We start from the raw sequence: 26,612 nt of genomic DNA on the forward strand, positions 1-26,612 counted from the left end.
ACTGAACAGAAGATCTCCCAAGGGCCATCCTGTTTATTATGAAGAGCGAATCCAAGTGGTCCGTAGGCACGGCTGGCTCCATCCACGTGGAGGGTGCCTGTCATCGTCCTCAGGGGAGGCTGGCCATGGCTCAGGTGCGGCAGCCAGTCAGGTTTGGCATTTACTTCTTTATTGTGCTGAAGTTGGTGGACTCAACCATTTAAAAACTTCCTATTTACTTGGGGCCGTCTTTGTCCTACAAAACAAATAACCTTGTATTACTTTCTGTATCTGAGGCAGAAAAATGAAAATGCTAATATTTTGAGTGTTTTTACCTTGGGGACTTCTGGTTCCTAGTTGTTTCAAAGAGTACTGCATAATTTTTTTTTTCAGAGCTGATACTACTGTGAAATGGGAGTGGTAATTGGGGCTCAAGAGTTATCAGTGGCTAACAGATCATTAGAAGAACGCAAATTAGGCTGTCTCTGCCTTGTATCCCTGTACTCATTTCTCTTTCCTCTCATGAAACCAGCTCCTGGCTTGCTACCATACTGCCATGCCCACATGCAACTTGCACTTAGCAGAGAGTCAAGTCTAAGTAGGATATATGAAGTTGGGATCAATTTTGATTCCTACTAATTATAGGTTGTTAAGTATAGAGCACTTGTAATGGGCCACGCTTTGTGTTAAGTAGTTTGCATGCACTATCTGCATGCTTCTCAATGAGTAATGCATCGATGACTAGCTTCACAAGCATCAGGGTGCCAGTGAAAAATAGAGATTCCTAGGTACCATTATAGACCTATGAGATGACAATCCTGTGGTGGGAGTTAGGGATCTACTGTTTTAACAAGCACCTTCAGTTATGCTAATGCACATGAAGTTCCAGAGCCACTGCCTTATTTTGCAGTGTACATGAGACAAGTGCAATCTGCTCTCCTTCCACACTTCTGATTTCTGTGCTTAAATTCTTAATGGCAAAACAAAGAGAAAGTCATATGGACTGTGGACATGGAGACCCTGTGAGACTGAGACCATATATGCCTCTTACAGATGGTGATTACAGAGCAGTCTCCATAGCCAAACTGCTTTTGTGACATTGAGTATTACCTTTACTGTAGAGGGGTTTCAACAAGTAAGAAACCCTTCCTTGATTGACGGTGGCCTGTGCTCTGGGTCTAGAGAGTGGAGACTCGGGGACTGTAGGGTCAGGACTGCTGTGAGCGGGTGTACAGGTTGTGCCCTGCCAAACTATATATGGTGGCCTTGCATGGAGGAATGAAAACTCAGCACTCTCCTTAGCCCAGGGCTGTGCCTGTGGTGCTGGAGCACTCCTGAGAGGAGAAGGTGACTGATATGCTGTGTGCTTCCCAGAGCTCAAAGAGCCCTGCCTGACTTTTGCATGTCTGGTGTTGTACTCCAACGGGCCTGAAATGTTCAATGTGATTAGTTCTTTGGTTCTCAGCTTTATTTCTAGAAAGCCCCTATAAAAATGAAAGGCCGCCGAGAAGATAACAGAAGCATTTAATCATATTGGCACAGCCTGGCTTAATCTGGCTGCTCTGTGGCTGGCGCACAAAAGGATTCATATGATGGGAGGGGAGGGCTGGCCACTTCGGTGGAGGAAGTTGGGAAAATCAGGAAAACCATATTTTTGGGGGTGAGTGGGCAGAGGTGAAGTGGGTGAGGGGCTAAAGGCAAACTCGACCTGTGTCACAATTCTGAGGGTCACCCTCCAGCACACCATTTTCTAAAAGTCTCCAGCCCTTCCCAGCGTTCTTCTCTTTGGTGAATGACCAGCTCTGAGTGACTGCCCCTCAGTCATAGGCCTGCACTGTAGCAGTGCTGCTGGGCAAGGTCTCAGTGACACAGTGGGCCTGGGAGAGGGACTTCATGTCCAGCTCTGTCGCTGAATGAGTGTAGGGTGAAGGGGGAGATAATCACCCACCTCTGAAATCTGAGAGCCCCGTCCCTTGGCATTCCTCTGCCAGGATCAGGGTCATTAGAATAAGTGAGACTTAGCTTAGCACATTATACTCCCTGCCAGGACCCACACGAAGCTTTCACATATGCAGTCATTTCTAGCAATCACGGTGGGCTTCCTTGCATTTCTTTATCGACTTGTTGAGAAAGACCAGAGGTGCTTTAACTTTAGCAAAGAGTTTGTCTGCAGGTCTGTTAAGCCTTAACATTTGATTTTATTTTGGATCTTGCAGAAAGAGTCCCCAGTTTTATTTTATTTTGTTTTATTTCTATTAAGGTATCATTAATATACAATTTTATGAAGATTTCAGATGAGCAACATTGTGGTTACTACATTCACCCATATCATCAACCCAATTTTATTTTTAAAGCATTTTTTGCTAAACTGAAAATGTCCTCCATTTTGCCATGTTATTTGTCCTTTAATGCTATTTCATGTAGTAAGTGGTACTGATTCAATAATTTGCCCAACGGGGGAGTAACCATCTTCCAGTGGACAGGAGGTGGGTTGGAAGGGTTTCAATGTGAAGAAGAAAAGTTTCCTCAGGCTTTGTGGTGGGTTCTGGGGAAGGGCATGCAGATGGAGGGCCACATCTGCAGAAGCACAGCAGTGTGAGAGAGCACGGGCCTCCCCAGAACCATAAGCAGGTAGATGTGGCTGGTAGGAGTCTGTGTAGTTGTGGAGGGGGATATGGGATAAGATTGCTCAGGAGGGTAATGAATGAATGGTCGAGTATAGAGGGCCATTGTCCTTCCCTGGGGCAGCTGTTCCCTCACCCAGCTGATTGTTGTTTCTCTGCACCTTCTCAGTGAGCAGGCTGATGTCTCAGTTACACCCCCCATCATAGGGAGAAAGGGGGATAATCAGCTTCATGTTCTCTCCTGTTTAAGCTGAGAAGTCACAGTGAATTCCAGACCTGGATCCTGTAGCTGGAGAACCAACACAGCTGCTCATGGGAGGCAACTCCCCATCCCCTCTGCACATCTTCTGTGGCTAGGGTACCATGACACAAGATTAATGGCTTCTATTATTAATGGCTTCACGCAGGAATCTTTGGCCTGAACTTACCAATGATCAAATGAATTGTGTCTACTACAAAGACCCCTTCCTGTGTCATTTCCTGGGTTAGCGCCCTGGGCTGACACACTCCATGCAGGGCAGGGTTAGGAGTATCAGGTGATAACCAGGCAGAACATGCATGATGAGGGGACTGGCACTCCACCTTGGGCTATTTTCCCAGAGACCTTCAGACAAAATCTTATAAGTATTACCTGAAATGAGCTATGTGATGTTAGTAGATGCATTTCAGCATACCTGGCTGTTTAGTAACTCACCTCCAGTTTGGATACTGTGCACATTTATTGCAATTAGTTTAGTGATGATGGTGACAGTTTTTTCTTAATGAATACTCACCATGCAAAAGGCTCAGTTCTAAGTGCCCATTGCCCATCCAATCTTCACACGAGCACCAGGAGGTGATGACTATGTGGCACTATTTCACATTGATGTGTAAAACTGATGCATAGAGCTGTTAAGTAACTTGCCCAATCCCAAGGGTCAGAGCTGGGATTTGAAACCAGGCAGTCTGGCTCAGGTTTATGCTCTCAACCTCCATGTACTAATACTCACACATTGCTTGCAACAAAGAGGTGGTTTTAGCATCAAAGATGAGGATTGCAACCCCCATCCCTAGTTCATAGTAAGAATGTTTCTCTTACTTAATGTAAGTCATTGTCAGTTTTTACATATGTATTCTCCTATGGCATTTGGGAAGCACTGACAGAGTAAGGCCAAAGGGAAATGGATCCTTCTGTTCAGGTCTCATTACCTAGAAGAGTTTTGAATATACATGAGTGCAAAAGGTTGTTTATGCTGATTTTAAGTGTAATATATTTTAGAGTCTTTTCACATGTATTATGAGCATGTTTTCATAATTCATGTTTTAAGAGAGATTGAATTTTAAAAAGACCCATGAGACCCACTAACTAGACATTCACTCCATGTGCCAACAGCAAATTTGAGTTGGAGTCTATGTGCCCAGGTAAGTATTTTGTTACCTGAACCAACAACATAAACTTCATCCCTATGATGACTATAGACTCACATCTCTAGTACTTTTATGCCTTTGTATTTAAATGAAAAAAATTTTTTTTGGTTTGTTCAGGTGAAGCAGGTCTTCTTGCTGACATTTTTAGGGTAACTATTAGTCTTTGGTTTACACCCCAAGATGCTGACTCCGCAGCATTTCAACTGTCAGCTTTCCCTACCAGTGAACTGGTCCTGAGCTCTAGGGTTTCTTCAGGTAGAGTCTAGCATTGTGAAAATAATGGGACTATTTGCCCTCATCACCCGGAATGGAATTAATACCCTGCCAGTCTCAACTGGTTTGACACAGTAACGTGGAGAGTCTGAACATTTCTGACAGTTTTCTCTTGAATGACCCTTTTGGGTACATAAACTGCACAGTCAGATTAACTTATGGGCCTAGAAATAAATCATTCTTGGCCCAGGTTCAGGGACAGTTTTCAGTCAACCATAGCTGCTCTGATTCTTAAGATTTGTTGACACTTCTTGGTTCAGAAAAAGGTTTGCATTCCTGGGCTGCTTTTCCTTTATCGAGATCATTTTAATTCTTGTTTGGGAGGGTGAGATCAAGGAAATGAGTAAGGACTGAATTTAGCTATTTGGGTGACCCTTGTATACTGTGAACTTCTTAGATAGCACCAGATCCCATAGCCAACTGATACCAGTTGGTGGTCCACAGGAGAGAGTGTTTCTAGCCAGAACCTGCTAACACAAGCCCTGATGAGCTGAGAATGAGGCCAGTTACAAGTGGACTCTTAACACATTGCACTGACAGTTTTAGGCAAGAGATGACAGTGTTGGTATGTTTACTTTTTAGTGTCCTCCTTTGCATTGTTTTCAATCAGGTAAAGAAAGCAAGCGTGAACAGCATAATCAGCTCCTGGTGGGTCGTACTGAGACATCACTCCCTTTTCTCAGTGCAAGGTTTTCCCTGCTAGGTGACACCTCCAGGCACTAAATACCCAAGTCTCCCCAGAATTGCCAGGTAGCAGTAACATGTCACAGGCCTTCACAGATATTACGATTGTAGGAGGATCCCACTGTGAATATGTTTTGGGGTGAATATTACCTCCTAACAGATGAACAGCTTGAAGCTGAGCCAAACCTTTAGTATTGTAAGGGTCAGAGAGCCAGGGGTCAGTCTGTAACTTAGCTATGTTGACACAGAATGTACAGAAGCCATGAAAGCTTCTAATAGGAAGACTTGCTTATTGGCCATTGTCTTGGGTGGAGAGATGGTTGTCTTCCAATTTGTTGGAGGTGAAGTCTTTTCACGGGAAATTGCTGGACAGGAATATAGGTGAAATGACTTAAATGCCTCAGTTTAGAGTGTTCTTGGCCTTTCTACTGACATGGAGACTTGGACATGGGAATTCAAGGGCGTTTCAGTGGCATTTTATGAAGAGAATGAGACGAGAATGAGAAGTTCCATCTGTTGAACATTCAATGCCAATATTATCTTTAAGGGTTTGCTTTCCATTTCAGACTAGGTAATCATGTTATCTTTGAGTAAAGGGAACAATTTCAACCACCTGGCTTCCTCAGAAGTTTTGGTTATCACACAGTCGCTGTAGGCAGCCGTGTGGTCAAATAAACAAAGGTTTAATTAAATAAATATTTACACAGAGGAGAAATCCTCTTCTCTGGCTTGTCACAAATTGGACAATTCACAGTACAGACCTCAGTGGGGAATTGCCAGTGGATTCCTTTTCTGTTCTCTCTGTCCTGCTGTCTTTCTTCTTCTTGTCAAATCTCATGTTGAATTCAGTCAGTTATCTACAGCAAACAAAAAGTGCATAAATGTCCCTTCTGTTGTTGTCTACATTTTATCACTAAACAAAGCAGTTTTCCTTTTCCAGCTTTTTCCTTTGGGAGTACATAAAAACTGACCTGATTTGAATATTGTAGAGGTCGATAGTCCCTTTGAAAGCACAGTGACTGATTTAGCTATTTAAAAGCTCATCACAGAGTTTGTTTTTTGTTGCTAGTACTACACTTACAACAAAAGTTGTTGATGAAACACACTATCTGCTAAGGATTTGGAAGAATTTGTTTAAAGTATGTCAGGTACCCAACGGTGTGGTGTTGGGGTGATGTGTGTGTCAGTTGGGTTTATTTGTTTTTTGTTTTTCTGCTTTTCTATTTTAGTCACTTCTTTTGACTTAAAAGCAGTTTCCATGGAACCTTTAATAACTACACATTTAGAAGTATAACAAGTAGTTTGTATAACTAACACTTCAAAATTTAATGGAAAATAAGGAAAATATTGCAAGGAAACAAGAAAAACCAGCACCACTGGGGCTGTCAGCAATCTCTTCCGTCCCTCTCTGCCCCCACCCCATCCCAGCAGTGTGCTTTCTGGTACATACGTGGCCTGGGGCCAAGGGACAGAGGAGCTGGGTGACGGCCTGTTTTCCCAGTGCTGTCTGGGCATTGTTACTCCCTTCACGATACAGGAAGCATTTACTTGTGCCCATGAACGGCCTCTCTCGGCCCTGCCTCCTCCCCCGGTGTGCTGGTTTCTGTGGGTGGGTGGGAAGGCTGCCCGTCTGAAAGGGCGGCTCTAAATCTGTCCTGGAAAATGACCTCTTTTCCTCCACAAAGGATCATTTTGGTTTCAAGGTTGTTTCAGGTACCTTAAGCCTCCCTTTGCTCATCCTTAATAATAAACGATCCTACAAAAGATTAGAGTGAAAGAAGGTAAAATAAGATTGAAGCAGACATACATGCCTGAGTGACTTCATATATATAATCTGGACTCAGCATTACCCCTCCAAAAAGAAAAAGATGGAAATCACCTCAGGCTCCTGCTGCTGCCGCCGCCCTCCAGCTCCGGGGCCTCTCGGTCCCTCAGTGCTGGCACCGTTGCCCCTGCCACGCCAGAGGAGCTCTTGCTGCAGGCGTAGGTGGGTTTCCCTGGGTCATCTGTCCTGCCCTCAGACAACGGAGCTGTGATTTTTCCTTGGTCTTGTGAGGGAAAGGGCTTCAGATAAGCAGATTATTGTGTGGAATATCTCATCTTTGTTATTCCAGTGCAGCCCTTTCAGCTTTCCAGAGCCAGTTAGACTTGTTATGAGGAGCTAAATGATTGGCTGGATCTGGGGCTCAGTTTCATAAACTATAGTCCCAAGTACGAGAAGCCCGAGTCCTATAGTTACCGTCATCCAGAGGCCTGCGGTTCCTGCTTTAACGCACATGTAGTCGTAACTGCGTTCTAACACGGCCTTGGATGTCTCTGTCCCAAATAGCTGACATTGCACCTTCAAGACTGTGTGAGTAGTCATGACTTTTTTTTTAAACTCAGTATATTAATTACATGCCCTGAGAGGGAGTAACTGTAGTTTGAAAATAGTGAATTAATAAATGATTCATTTTCAAGGGGCTGTGCTATCTGTATCAATTTCAATGCAATAATTCTTAACGCTTCCAAGACCTGGCATTCCAAGTTCCAGCTTTTTGCCATGAATTGCAGCCAAGTTACATTTTGAAGGAGGCTGTTCAGGGTATATGCTAGCCCTGTTTGTTTTATGGGGTCTGTAAAGTGATAAAAGTCCGACACCAGCAGGTTAAAGCAGGCTGCTGGTTGTCAAAGCAACGTTTGAGAAAGCGCCGGAGTCAGGCAAGTTTCTCGCTTTCCCACCCCCACCGTCTAAAACTGGAAGGCAGCAGCAAGTGATAAGCAAATTTTGGGGACACAGGTACACAGCAGTTAGAGTGCAGAAAAAGGAGAAATGTAAAATGATGGCAACAATATTTTTCTTCGCTGTCATCTGAAGCTGACTTAAGACATAGCCTATGGTTTACGAGAACATTTTTATATGTATAGAAATGCTTCAGAGTGGTTCTGTTTCTGTGGCAGAGAGCTGAATGAGAAATCACTAGCTTGTTTTTAAAAGCCTTAGAAGAAGCACGTTAAACATACACAGACACAACCATAACAGAAGAAAGTACGTGGATTGGAATTTTTAGTTGGAGCCGATCGAATCATCCTAGGGGAGCCACTCTTAGGTTTGTAATTGCTGAGGTGACTTACTTCTGTTGCTAACAAGGTTTAAGATAAAGCTGGAGCAGATAGAAATGAGGAACTAGAAAACACCAGCCTTCTGTTACCTTTGCAGGATAGAATTAATACTGAGTATAGATTGGTTAGGGGAAGCAGTTCACCTTTTCACTTTGAAATCATTGATGATTTCTCTCAGCCTGTCATTAAAAAAAAATAGGGCTTTTGCCTATGAAGTTCATACTTAGAAATAAATGATTTTTCTTACCTCCAAACAGTTTTTATACTCTCAATACAGTACAAAACTAGGTAATTTATAATTTGGGGTTGTTTCCTAGTTTTTTTGTCTAATTTTTCCTCTTTCAACATATAGATACAAATATATATATTTGTGCTATGTGTAAGCCTCAAGCATAAATTGTTTGAACAGTTTTTTTAAACTCAGTGGTTCCTGTGGCAAATATAAACTTCTAATAAATATAGTAATTACTTGCCAATTCCTATAAAGATATTATTTATATATTCAGGAGCAGTTTAATTTTGGTCGCACCTATTTGAATGACTGACATCATTTAGCCAGTAGGAGAGATATATTAGTTTTGTTTTTGCTTTATGTTTAGATCACACTGGAAATGGAAGTTTTGTTAAAAATACTTTCCTTTCTGAAATATGACCTCTTTTAGGTCACACCAGTGGAAGACGTTCATAAAAGGAATGAGAAATAGTCAAAATGGAATCTTTTCCTGTTTCAACCAAATTTATGTAAAACAGTTTTAAAGAAAAGCAATTCTAGTATATTCTTTTAGAAATTTACCTTATGAAGAAATAGTATGACTTCCTTTATTGAGATAGAAGAGTGAGTTCGTTTATTGAGTCTCTGTAGCCACAGACACTAACAGTAATGGTTGGTTCATTGGTTCTGCCTTCCTAACTGATAGTATTAGTGAAGAAAGGAATGTGTCTGTGAAAGGAATATGCTCTTATCCCTCCAGGTGTTTGGGATCCCATGCAGAGGAAGAAGCGGTGGTGACAGAGGGTGCTTTCTGTGGGTGGTGATGGAGGGTGCTTTCTGTGAACTAGCTTCTCACTGCTAAGCCGGCTTCTCTTGTAGGGTCAGTGTAGCTTTCCTGCTGTACCAGTAGCATTCCCTCCCACCTTTCCTGCCTCCATTCTGTATATTAACTTGCTTGGGCTGTTACTGAAATAAGTCAACTAAAAATAACTCCTGCTTTACCAAACTTTAATGGGAGGCTCATTTAATTTAGAAGTTGTATAGGACCAGGAGCCTAGGGCCGGGAGAAATTCTGCTGGTTGTGTACTCGGAGCATCAGCATCTTGCACTGGGGCGCCTCTGCGACCCTCGTCGTTCAGTCCCCCCTGAGCTGCCAGCCTCTCATCGCATTCTGATGAAAGGGCAGGATACTAAGAAAAGCAAGAGGAGAAGCGTGCCAGGCGCCCAGTGGATACAGAGCTGCAGGCAAGACATTGTGAGAAGAGGAAATAGCTCCAAAACAGCAGGAGCTGATGGGTCTTCTCTCCACTCTTGATTTTCTGAAGCCATTTTTGTCTGACTGTGGAAGTTCCTTTGCAGATAAGGTTGTGTAAAACTATGTATATCTGCCATAGACAGATGGATTTGACAAAAGATGTACCCAAAAAGGAATGTATTACATCAGGAACTTGCAAAGTGTTCCTGAATCCACCCTGGCATTTGGAACCTATTAACACTACCTACGAAAGCAATGACATAAATCCAAATTGAAAAAAGTATTAGTTCATGGTTGAATTGCATTTGTCAGCTTTATTTGGTGAACTTTGCTTTTGGGAAGACTTGCTCTTCTCTAAGACATTTTTTCCAGTGTTATGTATAGGACTAATCTTACTGCTTAATCCCCCCACCCTGACAGCTCTCTTCCCCAGTACACTACCGAGAGTTCAGTGCTTGAGATTTGTATAATTCCCTCCTTTTGTGGAGCTTGGCACTACCCGTTGGTGGAGGAGGAGCATTCAATTAATTTAGAAACAATCAGTTATCCCATTTGAATCATATAATATGTTCAGGTTATCACCTGAACATATTTCCCATTATTTTTGTCACTAGTCAAAATTGTGTCCTTCTGATTTCCAATTTCAAGAAGTAGAATGGCTTAGTGAACTGATCTTGGAGCCAGTAAGATCATGCTCAGATCCTGAAATTTTGCTAAGTCCCAGACTCTATATCTGTAAAATGAAAATAATGATATATATATATATATATATCCTGGCATTTTACCGTATTGGTGAATATCAGTGCATGACAAGAAAGTGCCTATGAAAGGACATTTTAATTCTTTGCACACTGTAATATAATGTCCAACTCCACATTGTTGTTACTACAGAAGCTCCTAGGCTTCCTTGATTTCTAAAAGCATATCCCTGCTGTTGGCTAAATACTTCTTAAAGCAATGAAAGTCTTCACTGTTTGATATTGAAAGGTTACAAAGTTGTTAGAGTGTCAGTCCTTACTGTCACTTGAGTATTAAAAATACCAATAGGGTTACTGTACGTAAAAACATCTAGTACACTTTTAAGAGCCATATAAATGTTACTTATTGATAAGAGTATTAAATCGTCAATTTTAAAGACAGAAAATATGAGGTACATTTCTTATTTGGTTAGTTTGATTACCTTTCGAAACTATGCCTGCTTCCTTCCAGCAGGACACTTTTCTTGTTGGTTAAGCCTGTGCCATGATTTTCCTTCCACTTAGATAAAGCAGTAAGCCAGTGGTTAAATAAGCATTCCATCACGGTGTACATGTACAACTGTTAATGATGAAATTTTACAGGATATGGTTTCCTCACAGGGAAACATGAGTTAGGAAATTCAGCTTGACAGATGTTCTTGGAATTTTTTATTCTTGTTGTGACTCCTTATTCAATGTAACTAATAGATAATCATGAAGGTTTTAAGGTGATGTTTAATCCTGTGTCTTTTCATTACAGGAATAAAAATGGTCAAAATGAATATGAATGATTCAGAAAGTTCAACAGTTCTATATCCCAAATTTTTAACCAGTTCTACTTCAAAGTGCATGCTTTTTGGAATACTGGCCATAACTCTATGTACATTTCAGCTGCTTGCGTGCACTGTGATGGGTTTATTTCCTAACGGTAATATCAGTTAGTCTGAGGCACTTCCACCACCTGTAGAACCATTTCTTTTTCTTTTTCAATGAACTCATAGAGAAAGCACAATAAGTAAAACAAATAAAAAGAGAATGGATCCTCTGCCACCTTTATCCCATACACTCCACCCAGCAATCCATGAAGGGACTTCATAAAAGTGAAGGAATTTCATTTGTAGCACATTGGAAACTGCCACCTGGGACCATTGTCTTTTCTTGTGCCTTTGGTGATTGGAAAAGAGCACTCTTCAGTAGTTTAAAGTTATAGTGAAAGAATGTTTTTTAACACTCTCCCTCCCCCTGCTTTATTGAGATATAATTGACATATATCATTGTGTAAGTTTAAAGTGTACAATGTGTTGATTTCATATTTATATATTACAAAATAGTTGCCACCATTGTGTTAGCTAACACTTGCATCATGTCACATAATTACCATTTTTTTTGTGTGGTGAGAACATTTAAGATTTATAGTCTTAGCAACTTTCAAGTGTATAGTAGAATATTATTAACTATAATTACAATGTTGTGCATGAGAGTTCTGTTCATCCTGTAACTGGAAGTTTGTACCTTTTAACCAATATCCCCTCTTTTCTCTGGTCCCTGGCAACCACCACTCTGTTTCTATGAGTTCAGCTTTTTTAGATGCTACATTTAAGTGAGAACATACAGTATTTGTCTTTCTCTGTTTTACTTCATATAATGTCTTCATGTTATATCCATGTTGTTAAAAATGGTAGGATTTCCTTCTTTTTATGACTGAATACTGTTTTACCATATATTTATATATCATGTTTTTTTTGTATCCATTCTTCTGCTGATGGACACTTAATGTTTTTCCATGTCTTGGCTATTGTGAATAACGGTGCAATGAACAGAGGGGTACAGATATCTCTCCAAGAGAGTGATTTCATGTCCTTCAGATGTATACCCAGAGGGAGGATTGCTGGATGATATGGTTCTTATATTTTGAATTTTTTTAGGAACCTCTAAACTGTTTTCCATTGTGGCACCAATTTACTGAGGATATTCTTGATGGGCAAATCGCTCTCATTCAGGTGGTGGTCTTGGCCACTGCTCTCATCACCTCATCTGTCAACATGCAAAGATATGACAATATTATTGACTAGATTCCCTGTGCTGTACTTCATCCTGTAACTAATTTATTTTGTAATTAGAAGTTTGTGCCTCTTTATTCCCCTCACCTATGTCACCCATCCCCTCAGCCCCATTCCCCATGGCAACCACTAGTGTGTTCTCCGTGTTTATGAGTCTGTTTCTGTTTTGTTTGATTCTTTGTTTTTTAGATTCCGCATGTAAGTGAAACCATATGGTATTCATCTTTATCTGACTCATTTCATTTAGAATAATACCCTCTAGGTCTACCCATGTTGCCACAAATGGCTATATATCTTCCTTTTTATGGCTGAATAATATTCCATTTTATGTATGTACCACATCTGTATCCATTCATGAGCACTTACCTATATAGCTGCTTCCATATCTTGTCTATTGTGTAAATAATGCTGCATTGAACATAGGAATGCATCTATCTTTTCAAATTAGTGATTTTGTTTTCTTTAAGTAAATTCCCAGAGTAGAATTTCTGGGTCATATGTTAGTTCTATTTTTAGTTTTTTGAAAAACCTCCATTCTGCTTTCCATAGTGGCTGCACCAATTTGCAATCCTACCAGCAGTGCACAAGGGTTCTGCTGTCTTCCTGTTCTTGGCAATAATTGTTCATTTCTTGTCTTGTTGATGGGTGTGAGGTGATAATTCGTTGTGGTTTTGATTTGCATTTTTCTGATTAGTAATGTTGCACATGTTTCCATGTGTCTGTTGGCCATCTGTATATATTTTATGGAGAACTATTTCTTGCATGGAGTTGAGCAAATGATGAAACTCATATGACCTTCATTCATAGCCTATTTTCTAGAAGCTAAAAGATTTCTTTCCACTCTGAGCTTCTGAAGGTAAGTAAAAATATTTGTATCATAAATAAAAAAGTGCAGAGATGCTTAGTAATCAAAATATTTTTCAGATCATTGCTATTTAAAAATATCTCTCCACAAACTTTTAATTTTCTTTTAATAAAGCATTATAAACTGATTTTAGTGCTTTATATGGTGGATATGTTAGGGTCAAATAGTTTTGTTAGGTGGTAAGCCAATAGTAATCTCAGTTATTTTAACAACCAAATTAGTTTCCTTTCATAAAAGCCCACTTTACAATTAAGCTATTTAGGAAAAAAAGACAACAAATAAAAATCTGTTTTAATCTTCATATCCTGAGCTAAGAAATAGAAGGACTAACTCATTTCACATCCTCATATTTATCTGCTTGAACTAGGAGTGCCTAAAAAGAATTTTCTTCTAACTCCATTTACATGTTTATTTCCTTGGCTCATTCCAAAAACAATTTTAATGCAACACTTAAAAATAAAATCTCCTCAATCTAACATCTAAACATCTTTTTATTTTGGTGGGCCTGAACAAAATTAATAGATACTTACAGTCTTTACCCAGAGGCATTGGAAAACACTTATATATCTCAATCATTAGATTCTGAAGATTATATTATATTTAGTAGAGATTTTACATGTATCTTATCATGTTCATGGTCTTTGAAATAGGCAGTCTTCATGTGTTTATAAGGTAATACCTTAACCTAGTATAATTATTGAAAAAATGGTGTCTGTAAGTCAGGTTGCCTGGGTTCAGATCCTAGCTTTTTCACTTAGTTAGTAGCTGTGTTACTCTAGGCAAGTTATTTCATCTCCTTGTACCTCAATTTCCTTATCTGAAAAATGGGACAATAATAGTATCTACCTGGTTTGGTTTTTGTGCACATTTAAAAAATTAATATACATAAAACACTTGGAATGCATGACTCAGTGCTTTATAAATTTTAGTCTTCCTATTATTATCTGGGGAATTGATTTTTCATAGAATATATATTTTAGATAACTGAAGTTTATTCACTAAGTTTCAAAACTTCTAGTTTTGAAGAAAATAGAAAGTAGAAAGCCAATTTGCATGGGACTTTCTAAATGGATCCTATGTGACTCTTCTATCTTAGAGATTAAATAGAAAGATTCCATTTGGTGATTCAGAGACATCAATCATTATGACCATCAAAATGGAACTTTGTTTTAACTAAATGATATTGAGTCAGGGTGGTACTGAAATGATTAAGATGTTACGAGGTTTAGGGAGAGTGTTTTGCTCCTAAACCAACTGATCCAGACTGTGCTGCTGTTTCAGTCCTCTAGCCATGTCCTAAAGGCCGTTGACCTTCACTCTACTGACCTAGGCTAGTATTCCTGCTTTGAAATTCCTGTTTCTCTTTTGCTATAGGTTGTAGGCAAGAAAATGGCCCAGTTCTCAAAAATCATTTTTAAATTGAGAGACGAGGCATTACCCAGAGTGTTGTTTCTCTCCTGAGAGTAAATGAGAACATGAGTGCATTTTTTCCTTATGCGTGAGGGTTATGTTTCAGTAAAGGGGTTGGCAAAGTAACTGCCTGTTGGCCAAATCTGGTTCTGTAAGTAAAGTTTAATTGGAACATAGCCATCATATACTGTTTCATTATTTAATATACTGTCTACTGCTGTTTTCACACCACAAGGGCAGAATTTAGCAGTTGCTGCGGAGATCATATGGCTCACAAAGCCTCAAGTATTTACTATCTGACCTTTTATAGAAAAAGTTTGCCAAACCCTTTTCTAAAGCTTTAAAGTCAGGCAGTCTGAAAAAAATGAGATGTTACTATGTTTAGTAGTCCCTGTTATCCTGCGTATTCAATTACCTGTAGCACTGCCTCTCCAAAATATATGTTGGATAAACAAGAATTTATTGCAGCAGCTTCTGTTGGGTAAAGGGTGAGCGGCCCACGATAGCACATTTAGAACATCAAGGGGAGGTGAGAATGTGATCGCCAAGCAAAGCTGTGTGGGAAGCTTCACTTTGGTATTTGTTGCTCTACTGTTATCAGCATATCATATGATGTAAAATCACGTAGCTTTCTGTTGTGTTCTGTAGAATTTTCTAGATTGTAGTGTTGCCAGTTAGTAGCTGCTTTTCCTACATAATTGTCCAATGTAAATGTCTCTGTTATCTCATTTCTCAGAAACAGCTATCTGTTCTTTATCTTTCTCCTTACACATATGTGTTCCTTACCTTTTCTGTGAAACACATTTATTTTTAGTTTTCTAACATTGTATTATTCAGGAGCAGAGTGTACAGAAAAGGACTCTGAACTTTGGTTTGAATTCTGATTTAGTCACTTTGCAGCAGAGAAGCCTCAGGGAAGTCACAGTGCCCACCCCAGCTTTAGTTTCTGTGGTAAAAGGGAGACAAGAATGCATGCTCTGCTTACCATATGCTGTAGGTTGAATATTGTGGCTCCCCTGCACCCCCATTCATATGTTGAATCTTAATGTGCCACAGGATAGTGTTAGGAGGTGGGTAAGTCATGAAGGCAGTGCCCTAATGAATGGGGGGAGTGCCCTTATAATGAGGTCCCATGGCACTCCTTAGCCCTCTGCCACGTGAGCACACCATGAGAAGTCTGCCCTCCGGAAGAGGGCCCTCCCCTGACCCTGCCGGCACCCCACTCTCAGACTTCCAGGCTCCAGGACTGTGGGAAATGCATTTCTGTTGTTTATAAGCCACCCAGTGTGTGGTATTTTGTCACAGCAGCCGGAAGGGCCTGAGACTGTCCACAAGGGGCAACGCTTGCGACTAGGCACAGGTGAGGGCTCTGCAAGTGCATAGTATTACTTGTACCTTTAATAATGCTCTCAATTTGGCCCGATTTCTTCTCATTTGAAGATGCATATTTTTATGGAACAGAATATAAAATGGATTCCGCATGAAGTAAAGTTGTCACCCAGGGCTGGGTCTGAGGCTGCTGAGTGTGAAGCAGGCTGGATAAGGCAGCCTCACCACAGCATATGTCTTCCTCGGGCATCTGCTTTGTCATTCACTTCTCCAGTGTGAAGCTTTGTGCATTAGTGCAGACCTCCTGGGAAATATGCAGAGAGAAAAAGAAAGATAACCCGGGAAGGGGAAAAGGTACTGTTTGTTCAACACAAAAGTCTGAATAGAAGCAAATTGCTGTTGGTTGATTTTAGCTACCGTTTTGGAAGCGAATTTGGTATGTGTACAGGAAGGTTGTCAATTTTTTAAAGATGAAAGAAGGCCCAGTTTGCTTTAATGAAAATAGACTCCAGTGCTACAGAAATCAGAAGTCCTCCATGATGAGGCTGGTATACAATTACTGTAGGATGAAGGGAACATACATAGTTCCATTTTGTTTTTTTAGAACCCTCAAAGAAAACCAGCAATCTACTGGGCATAAAATACTTATACTTGTAAAAAATCACCCTACTTTTATAACTTAAGGGGAGGCTGATAGTTCAGCTTTGAAATACAGTTATGTTGAACATATTTCCTCATAATCCTGTTGTTTTCAAATGACTTCAAAATTATAAACCTCTTTTGCTCAGGTAACTTGTCATCTGAATTCTTGTGACACTTAGAGAAAATACTTTAAAATTGGGATCTTGAATTTAAGTTTAGGTATATGGATGGAAAGTTTGTTTTAACCCCCCCAAACCTTTCCTTTTAATTTTTTGCTTATTTGGTGGGTAATTATCCAAGGCATCAAGTGAGTTCTGCCATGTAACAAGCTACTCCAAAATGTAGTGTCTTAAAATGACAACCATTTTTTATTCTCAGGAGTCTACTCATTAGTTGGGGGAAGTTCTGCTTATCTAAGCCAGAGTCTGATGATTTAGCTGGCCTTACTCATATATAATGCTTGTCTGGCAGTCTAGGGTATCATTGATTGGGAAAACTCAGTGCCCTTCCACATGTCTCTCGATCCGGCTCTCGTTCCCTGAGCAGGGCCAGAGCAGGCACATTCTCATGCTTGTGCTTGGGGTCCAAAAGTAGGCAAGTGCAGTCATTCTCCAGAATAGGATGCCAACACACATGTGCTTTGCAGGATCTGTTCATGTCTCATGTGCTAATATCCCCCTGGCCAAAGCAGGTCATAGTGAAACTCAGAAGGGACTACAAGGTTTTGGGTCAGAAGTATATAGATACAGGGAGACCATACAGTGGGGCTTCAATATACCAAATATCATTTCACTCTTTGCTTCCACCTTAGCAGTCTCCATTTCAGCAGTTTCACTGTTCATTGTGCTGCTTCAGGCCAAGCAGGAAAACAGACCAACCCAAACTCTACCTAGTTATTTGTCAGCACTTGTTTTTAACGTTTGGTGAGGGAGCAGCTAGTCATCACAGGCTAAAATAAAATTTTACTTTATTTATTTCCTTATGCCCCCCACCCCTCACTTTTAACCAAATTAAGCACCATAAATTCTTGCACAATGAAGTTAGTTCTTCAATTCTGTCCCTATGTAGCCTTGAGCTCTAGTCTGTCTCCAACTAACTCCAGTATTTGGGGCCAATATTCTAGCAGCACTTGGAGGGCTTTGGTGGGTGGGTTTGTGTGTGTGTTTAGTCTTGTTTCTTGGTTTCTACTTTACTTTCTTCTAAACTCCAGGTTTGCACTTTTTACTTCCCCCGTATAAGTCTGGGAGAAACTGCGCACTGACATGTCTCAAAGAACACTATTTCCTTCCCACCCTTGCACATTCACTCATGCCTTCAGTCAACAAATATTTGTTCAGTGGCTTCCACACTATTTCAGGCATTAGTAATGCAGTAATGTACAACGTGGAGGACATGGAGGCCCTCCTGGGGCTTGACAGACAGTAAACAAATGCATGAATAGCTCATTTAATGTTTGGTAGTGATAAATGCTATGGGGGAAATAAAGCAAGGTGAGCAGGAAGACAGTGATGGGGGCGTGAGCAGGTGCTGAGGAAAGGCCTCTGAAGTGAAGGAATGAGCCTGGGCGAGCTGGGAAGGATGCTGTGAGCGGGGAAATAGCAAATGCAAAGGCTGCCTGAATAATACTCCATATGGCTGTAGCCATGCTGCCAGTAGGAAGAGCGGTAGGAAATGTGAAGGGGAGATGAGCAGGGCCCAGATCATGGAGGGCTTTTGTAATGCACAGTGAGGTGCTTTAATTCTAAGTGAGATGGAGTCCACTGGTGGATTCAGGAGGGGAGAGACGTGACCTGGTTTCAAGGGTGGAAGCTGGGAGACAGGCAGTTGAGTTAGAGGGAGATGCTGAAGGGCTGTCTTAGGAGAGTGTGAGGATGGTAGATCTGGAGCTCTCCAAAATATGTTTTATTTAAATAAACTGAATTTAGATACTGAGATCAGCTTTGAAAACTTGAGCATATGGAGAAGCGTTTCCCAAAGTAGACCCCGCATACTTGCAGTGATGTCTGAGTTAATTTTAGGTGCCATGGCACAAGGATGGGCCTTCTACATTTTAATAATTACTTAGGGATTTAATGTGTATTAGGAATGATATAAACCTTTTGTATAATACCTGTGGTTCTACAGTTATTGCTTGAAGTGAAGATAAAGTGTTGACTCCATATTTGACAGAGTTGAATGCAGAAATAGCAAAAATCCTGCAGGTTGTGTCTGAATGACTGGATTTAGGATACAGTGACAGGATTATTTCTAAGGTTTAGTTTTGAGGGATAAGTGAATGGGGAGTCTGGTTTTAGGATAACATGTAATCATAATTACATATTACCACTTACTGATTATCTCTTGAGTGTGAGGCTCTATACTAAGCACCTCATAGATGATATTTCACCCATTCTTACTGAGGTCCTATGTGATGTGGGTAGTAAGGTTTTAATATTCCCATTTCACAGGTGAGGGAAGTAAAGTTCACAGGGAATATATAATTTGTTCTAGGAAAACTCTGAGTTTTCAGCTATTGCAAAATTACCAAAATAATGTATAGTTCTGATAAATTCTCTGCAAACAGGGACTTGGTCTGTTTGGTATCTGAATGTATCTTCAGCACTTGCAGTAGTGTCTGGTATATGTTAGACATTCAATCAGTACTTGCTGAACAAATAAAAGAAAAAAAGAATGGGTGTTTTACTTAGGTTTTTTTCAAGAGTGGTGCAAGTTCCTGTTCCTTACAGGGGATGAGTGTTAGGATGCAACCCCTGGAATTTTAATGGGAAGGCCACATTTGGGGACCCAAGAGTGACCCACAGTGACCTTGACCTTGTGTTTTTTTTCCCTATTGTCCCTTAAGACTCTCATCTACTCTTCTGGCTATGATATTGTGTGCCATTTCCGAATCTCAGACTTTGGACCTAAACTTCATTGTAGAACAAGTAAGCCCACTAAGAAACTTGGAACCACTTTAGGCAAACGTAACTTTTGGCAAGTCACTTCACCTCCCTTGAGCATCTCTCACTAAGAGGAAGAGACGGAAGCTGGATCTGAGCCCTGGTTTGCTCAGACCTAGCGAGGTCTGCTAGGAAAAGAAGAGGGACAAGAAACTTAGGGAAAGTGAAAGATGACTTAGGGAAAAGATGATTTGAGAGGCAAATGGAATTCAATTTCCATTCCTCTTGAGCATCCTTGTTTTGCCTATGACCCAGAACTTTCTAAGGAGTTAAATGACACTCTTTTAGATAAGTTTTCTCAAAAAGCTTGATTGTTTTCGCTTAAAAAATTAAAAGGCAAAGTACTGGAAGCTACATCATTCAGGCACTGAGACTCCTGGGTGAAGCTCTAGCAACACAGGGAGAGAAGCTCCACATACTCACCCGTTGGCAGCAGCCAGAGGGAGGGTGGCCAGCACAGGGCAGAGCATGCTGGGAGGCCTACATGAGGCACGGGGCAGACCCTGACTGAGAAAAGGGGCTCCTGGGTAAAGCAAGAGCTTCTTGAAGGTAAGGCGAGCCTGGGGAAGGTGTTACTGCTTGCAGGTGGGCCTTTCCTTGTGGCATCCCCTGAAGTGCTGAGAGCTGTGGAGAGTGGGAAGCACGCCTAGGTAAGAGCTCCGCACATTTAGTGCACATGGCCAGAACTACCACTTCCTCCTAGGCCCTTCTTGTCTTCTGCCCCATGGCCCTAATCAGCCCTGGAAGCACATATTTTTAAAATTATGAAATTCATAATTTCTTTAAAATCATGTGAAAGGGGTGGGGTGAGGGTGAAAAGGTGTAAGGGAGAAAAACACATTATTATCGATTTCTGCAATGTCCTAATCTCCTGGGTAAAAGACACATGAAGGAAATTACAGTGTAAGGCTGAGTGGAGGTAAGCCATGTACAGAGAGAGACACCTGCTCTGGGAGGGCAAAGTGAGGTGAACCAGTTCCAACTGGGTGGACCTAGGGAGCCATTTTGAAAGAAAATAGGATTCAAATTAGGCTTGGAGGGGTGGATAAGACTTTGATGTTTATTTTTAGGAGGAAAGGGGATTCTAGCCTAGGCAAAGAAGACAGCTTCTTTAAAGGTCTGGAAGCAGTAAAAAGGAGGGGGTGGGTTTGGTGGGGTGGGGTGTTTCAAGGGCGAGGTGAACCTAACAATGGGGAGGGAGTTTGTGCAAGCTGTTGGGAAGGATGCCAGGAGACTGGATGGGAGTAGGGGAGGTTATGGGTCACTGGGCATGCCAGCTGAGTGCTTTGAGCTGTATTGGATCTGCATGGTGAGCCTTTCGCACCTTCCTGGGGGAATGGAGTGGTGGGAGAGGGCCACGGTCAGATCTGTGTGCGCCAGGGGCAGCAGGGAGAGGGTTTCTTTGTTGTTATTTTTGGTTAGGTTTTTTTTTAGAAACTTTTTATTTTGAAATAATTTTAAATTTAGATAAAAGTTGCAAGAATAGTCAAAGGGCTTCAGAGTATCCTTTCAATTTTTACCAATTGTTAACATTTTGCCACATTTGCTTTATCATTCTCTCATTCTCCAGCATATACAAATACTGAGTTGTTTTTTTACTAAACCATCTGAGAGTAAGTTGCAGACCTCATGCCACTTTACCCCTAAATATTTCAGTGTGTATTCCCTAAAAACAAGGGCTGTCAATTATAAAACTTTGGTTCAGTTATTGAAATCAGGAAATTTAGTGTTGATACATAACTGTTCTCTGGTCTTTATTTGAATCTTACTAATTGCCCCAATATATAGGGAGTTTTTTCCTTCTCTTTGTTTAAAAAGTAGCGTGGGCATCAAGAAATAGGCTGGGTCTGGAGTACAGGCAGTGGAGGAAGACAGTCATTGCCGAGGTGGACGCAGTAGGGCTTGGGAACCCCGTGTTCTCACAGTGAGAAAGGAAGGCAGGCAGGTGACAAGGTTGCAGTTGATAGGATTGCTGTCATTAACCAACAAGGGACTCAGGAGAGGGATCGGAAGTGCAGGGTGATCAAATGTTCTTGTTTTTTATTTAATAATGATAATTGGGTTTCTGCTGTACATTAAAAGAAAGGCAGTGTAATGAGAAGAGACTTAGTGTAACAGTCAAGTGTGAGCTTTGGGGCTAGACCGCCTGGGCTGGAATCGGGCTTTGCCTCTTCTTAGCTGTGTGACCTGGCTGAGCCTCAGTTTTCTCCTCTGTGAAATGGGGATAATAACAGTCATAGGTCCTTGTGAGGATTAAGTGAGTTATTTGTAAAGTGCTGTATTACAAGCCAGCCTGACACACGAATCAAAGAAATATTGGATTTCCTAACTTTTATGTTACTGAATCTCACTAACAAATCTCTGAGGTAAGTACTACTGTTTCCACTGACTGAGGCTGTTACTTGGTTTGCTCATGGCCAAACAGCTGTTGGCACAGAAACTTACCGCTGAGCACAGACCAGACTGTCCTTGGGCTCTCTATACGAGAATACCCGACAAGCAGTAGGAGGGACTAGTGACTCAGGGTAATGGCTGGAGGCTCTAGAGTTCAAAGCCCTTTCATAGAGGTGATTGATGAAAACATGGGATACATGCGGTTGCTAAGAGACAGACTGTAGAAGAAAAGACTGAGTGCTGGAGCTTTTGAATGAGACTGGGTAGGAGCAGCCAGAGAGGTCAGAGACGAAACAGGAGGGTGTGCAGTGAGGGAGAGGAAGATTGGAGAGTTAAAGAGAGACTTGCCCATTCTTTGGGAGTCGAGGCAGAACAAATTCAGGACAGAGGCCTGGGATAGTAATTAATGGCCCTTTGTGATCTTAAAATGGAGAATGGTTACACTGGCTTGGTGAGGGCAGAAGTCTAATTGTGGGGGGCTCAGGAAGAGAATGGGAAGAGGAGATGGGTTCCATGGAAGTAAACTGTTCTTTCAAGTAGTTTGGCAATGAAAGGAAGGAGGACTTTGGGAGTAGCAGGATCAAGAAATGATCTCTTTCCAATGTAGGCAATTGTCTTTGTCGTGTTGGAGCAGAAAGGCAAAGGGTGAACATGCAGGAAATGGTGGTGAAGGTGGAGAGAGCAGGCTGGCAGGCTTAGGGTTAGGAGCATGGCTGCAGGGGTTGGCTTCAGAAGAAAATAGGAACACTGCTTTAAAATTGGTGGGGAAAGTTGAAGCAATTCACTTAAAATCACCTCAGTCTTTGTGGAGTGGGCAATGAGGCTGTGTGTTCAGGTCAGATGTATATTGAGAAGATGCAAGGACTGGAGAAAGTTAGGATGTATATTGGAGGTAAAAAAATTAAAAAAAGGAGATGTCTCTTGATAGCCAGCACTTAAGACTTACTAAGTGGTATAGTTGTACAGGGTATTGTTAGAGGACTTTCTCTAGTGACACCCTGGAATTGACTAAGAAATGGATAGGGCCAGTCCAAGTAAGGGTTTTTTGGAAGTCAAAGAGTACCAGGAAACCTCAGAGGTCAGAGAGAATTTGGGAAATGGTCGGCTATAGGCTATGAAGGCAGGAGGAGGCTGAACAGGCAGGGCTGATGACTCTCAAACTTTTCCTATGAAATATTTGAAGTGACACAGAAGAAAAAAATTTCTCTCTGAGGATTGGGGGCCTAGTACAATGTAGCCTATCTGAAGGTTACAAAGTCTTGAGGTTTATCTTTTAAAATGTTTTAATTCCATATAGACCTTTCAGTTTGAATCTGTATTTTAGTTGAAGTATTATTGCATGAAATAAACAGCTAAAAAATAGATGCCATGTTTTTCCATGAGTAAGCCCTGTACTTTTGGGAATATAATCCTAGTTTAAGAAGCCTGGGATAAAAACAAAAAGAAAGAGCAGAATCAAATGGAGAGAACAATGAAGGGGCAGGATAAATTCAATAGAAGGCAAAAAGTAGGAAAAGTGGAAAAATTTGAGATAGTAGTTAGAGGAAGAATGTTAAATGTCAGCTCTTGACTGTTAGAAACTTGCAGGTGGTAATATAATAGGTCTAGAGTATGATCAAGCAAGCCATTGAGTGATTGAGCTGAAAAGATGGAGGCTGCCTTAAGTGATTTTAATCTTGCTGAGTGGCTACTACTTAGAACCTAAATAAAAAATTTCTCTTGTGGTACACAAAAGAAAAACCATATGGTTTTAAAAAGAAGCTTCCATAAAATTTTAAGCCCAACATTTATTTTATTTTATTTTTTATTAAGTTATCATTGATATACAATCTTATAAAGGTTTCACATCAGCAACATTGTGGTTGCTACATTCATCCATGTTTTCAAGTTCCCCCCACTCCATTGCAGTCACTGTTAATCAGTGTAGTAAGATGCTATAGAGTTGCTGCTTGTCTTCTCTGTGGTATACTGCATTCCCCATTACTCCCCCCTACATTATGTGTGCTAATCATGATGTCCCTTAATCTCCTTCTCCCTCCATCCCCAACCACCTTCCCCACTCCCTTCCCTTTGGTAACCGCTGGTCCTTTCTTGGAGTCTGTGAGTCTGCTGCTGTTTTGTTCCTTCAGTTTTTGCTTTGTTGTTATATTCCACAGATAAGTGAAATCATTTGGTACTTGCCTTTCTCCACCTGGCTTATTTCACAGAACATAGTACCCTATAGCTCCATCCATGTTGTTGCAAATGATAGGATTTGTTTTTCTCTTATGGCTGTATAATATTCCATTGTGTATATGTACATCTTCTTTATCCATTCATCTACTGATGGACACTTAGGTTGCTTCCATGTCTTGGCTATTATAAATACTGCTGCAATAAACATAGGGGTGCATTTGTCTTTTTGAATCTGGGATCTTATTTTCTTTGCGTAAATTCCTAGGAGTGGAATTTCCAGGTCAAATGGTGTTTCTATTTTTAGTTTTTTGAGGAACCTCCATACTGCTTTCCACAATGGCTGAACTAATTTATATTCCCACCAGCAGTGTAGGAGGGTTCCCCTTTCTTGGCATCCTCACCAGCATTTGTTGTTGTTTGTCTTTTGGATGTTGACTATCCTAACTGGTATGAGGTTATATGTCATTGGGGTTGTGATCTGCATTTCCCTGATGATTAGCAATGTGGAGCATCTTTTCATGTGCCTGGTGACTATCTGAATTTCTTCTTTGGAAAAGTGTCTGTTCAGATCCTCTGCCATTTTTTAATTGGGTAATTTGCCTTTTGGGTGTTGAAGCATGTGAGTTCTTTATATATTTTGGATGTTAACCCCTTATTGGATATGTTGTTTACTAATATATTCTCCCATACTGTAGGATGCCTTTTTGTTTTGCTGATCCTGTCCTTTGTGGTACAGAAGCTTTTTAGATTAATGTACTCCCACTTGTTCATTTTTGCTGTTTCCCTTGCCCAAGGAGATGTGTTCAGGAAAAAGTTGCTGATGTTCACATTCAAGAGATTTTTGCCTATGTTTTCTTCTAAAAGTTTTATGGTTTCATGACTTACATTTAGGTCTTTGATCCACTTCAAGTTTACTTTTGTGTATGGAGTTAGGCAGTAATCCATTTTCACTCTCTTACATGTAGCTGTCCAGTTTTGCCAACACCAGCTGTTGAAGAGGCTATCATTTCCCCATTGTATATCCATGGCTCCTTTATTGTATATTAATTGGCCATATATATGTGGGTTTATATCTAGACTCTCTGTTCTATTCCATTGATCTATGGATCTGTTCTTGTGCTAGTACCAAATTGTCTTGATAACTGTGGCTTTGTAGGAGAGTTTGAAGTTGGGGAGCATCATCCTCGCAGCTTTATTCTTCCTTCTCTGGATTGCTTTGGCTATTCAGGGTCTCTTGTATTTCCATATGAATTTTAGAACAACTTTTCTAGTTTGTTGAAGACTCCTAGTTTGTTGGTATTTTGATAGGGATTGTATTGAATCTGTAGATTGCTTTAGGCAGGATGGCTATTTTGACAATATTAATTCTTCCTACCCATGCACATGGAATGTATTTTCATTTATTGGTGTCATCTTTAATTTTTTTCATGAGTATCTTGTAGTTTTCAGGGTATAGGTCTTTCACCTCCTTGGTTAGGTTTGTTCCTAGGTATTTTATTCTTTTTGATGCAATTATAAATGGAATTGTTTTCCTGATTTCTCTTTCTGCTAGTTCATCGTTAGTATATAGGAATGCAACAGATTTCTGTGTATTAATTTTGTATCCTGCAACTTTGCTGAATTGAGTTATTAGTTCTAGTAGTTTTGGAGTGGAGTCTTTAGGGTTTTTTATGTACAATATCATGTCATCTGCAAACAGGGACAGTTTAACTTCTTTCTTGCCAGTCTGGATGCCTTTTATTTCTTTGTGTTGTCTGATTGCTGTGGCTAGGACCTCCAGAACAATGTTGAATAAGAGTGGGGATAGTGAGCATCCTTATCTTGTTCCCGATCTTAAAGAAAAAGCTTTCAGCTTCTCGCTGTTAAGTATAATGTTGGTTGTGGGTTTTTCATATATGGCCTTTATTATGTTGAGGTACTTGCCCTCTATACCCATTTTGTTGAGAGTTTTTGTCATGAATGGATGTTGAATTTTGTCAAAAGCTCTTTCAGCATTTATTGAGATGATCATGTGATTTTTGTCCTTTTTGTTGATGGATTTTTGAATGTTGTACCATCCTTGAATCCCTGGAATAAAGCCTACTTGATAAAAATGGATGATCTCTTTGAATAATATTTGAATTCGGTTTGCTAATATTTTGTTGAGTATTTTTGCATCTATGTTCATCAGGGATGTTGGTCTGTAATTTTTGTTTTGATATTGGTCTGTAATTTTCTTCACCTGATATTGGTATTAGAGTGATGCTGGTCTCATAGAATGAGTTTGGAAGGATTCCCTCCTCTTCTACTTTTTGGAAAACTTTAAGGAGGATAGGTATTATGTCTTCTCTAAATGTTTGATAAAATTCAGCAGTGAAGCCATCTCTTCTCAGAGTTTTATTCTTAGGTAGTTTTTTGATTTCCAGTTCAATTTCGTTGCTGGTAATTGGCCTGTTTAGATTTTCTGTTTCTTCCTTGGTCAGTCTTGGGAGGTTGTATTTTTCTAGAAAATTATCCATTTCTTCTATGTTATCCAGTTTGTTACCA

General features: G+C 40.5%; 1 protein-coding gene and 1 long non-coding RNA gene across 7 annotated transcripts in view; one reads left to right on the top strand and one right to left on the bottom strand.

Moving 5' to 3' along the window:
• Positions 1–26,612, top strand: part of PDE4D (phosphodiesterase 4D) — a 1,476,836-nt gene that overhangs the window by 33,351 nt on the left and 1,416,873 nt on the right. For 4 of the 6 annotated variants that reach the window (XM_037022276.2, XM_073235978.1, XM_073235981.1 and 1 more), the window contains exon 1: positions 7,202–7,320. The exons of the other annotated variants lie outside the window; for them this stretch is intronic. The gene's annotated coding sequence lies outside the window, so the exon portion shown is untranslated. Of the gene's footprint in view, positions 1–7,201; positions 7,321–26,612 lie in introns of those variants that run through there. 6 annotated transcript variants of the gene reach the window in all.
• Positions 16–7,080, bottom strand: LOC108385916 (uncharacterized). Its single transcript, XR_001850426.3, has 3 exons — positions 6,847–7,080; positions 5,729–5,824; positions 16–235 (listed from the first exon to the last, which is right to left on the bottom strand). It is a non-coding gene; the product is annotated as an uncharacterized lncRNA (long non-coding RNA).

The sequence above is a fragment of the Manis javanica genome, chromosome 1 (genome assembly GCF_040802235.1).
Source record: "Manis javanica isolate MJ-LG chromosome 1, MJ_LKY, whole genome shotgun sequence".
Lineage (NCBI taxonomy): Eukaryota > Metazoa > Chordata > Mammalia > Pholidota > Manidae > Manis > Manis javanica.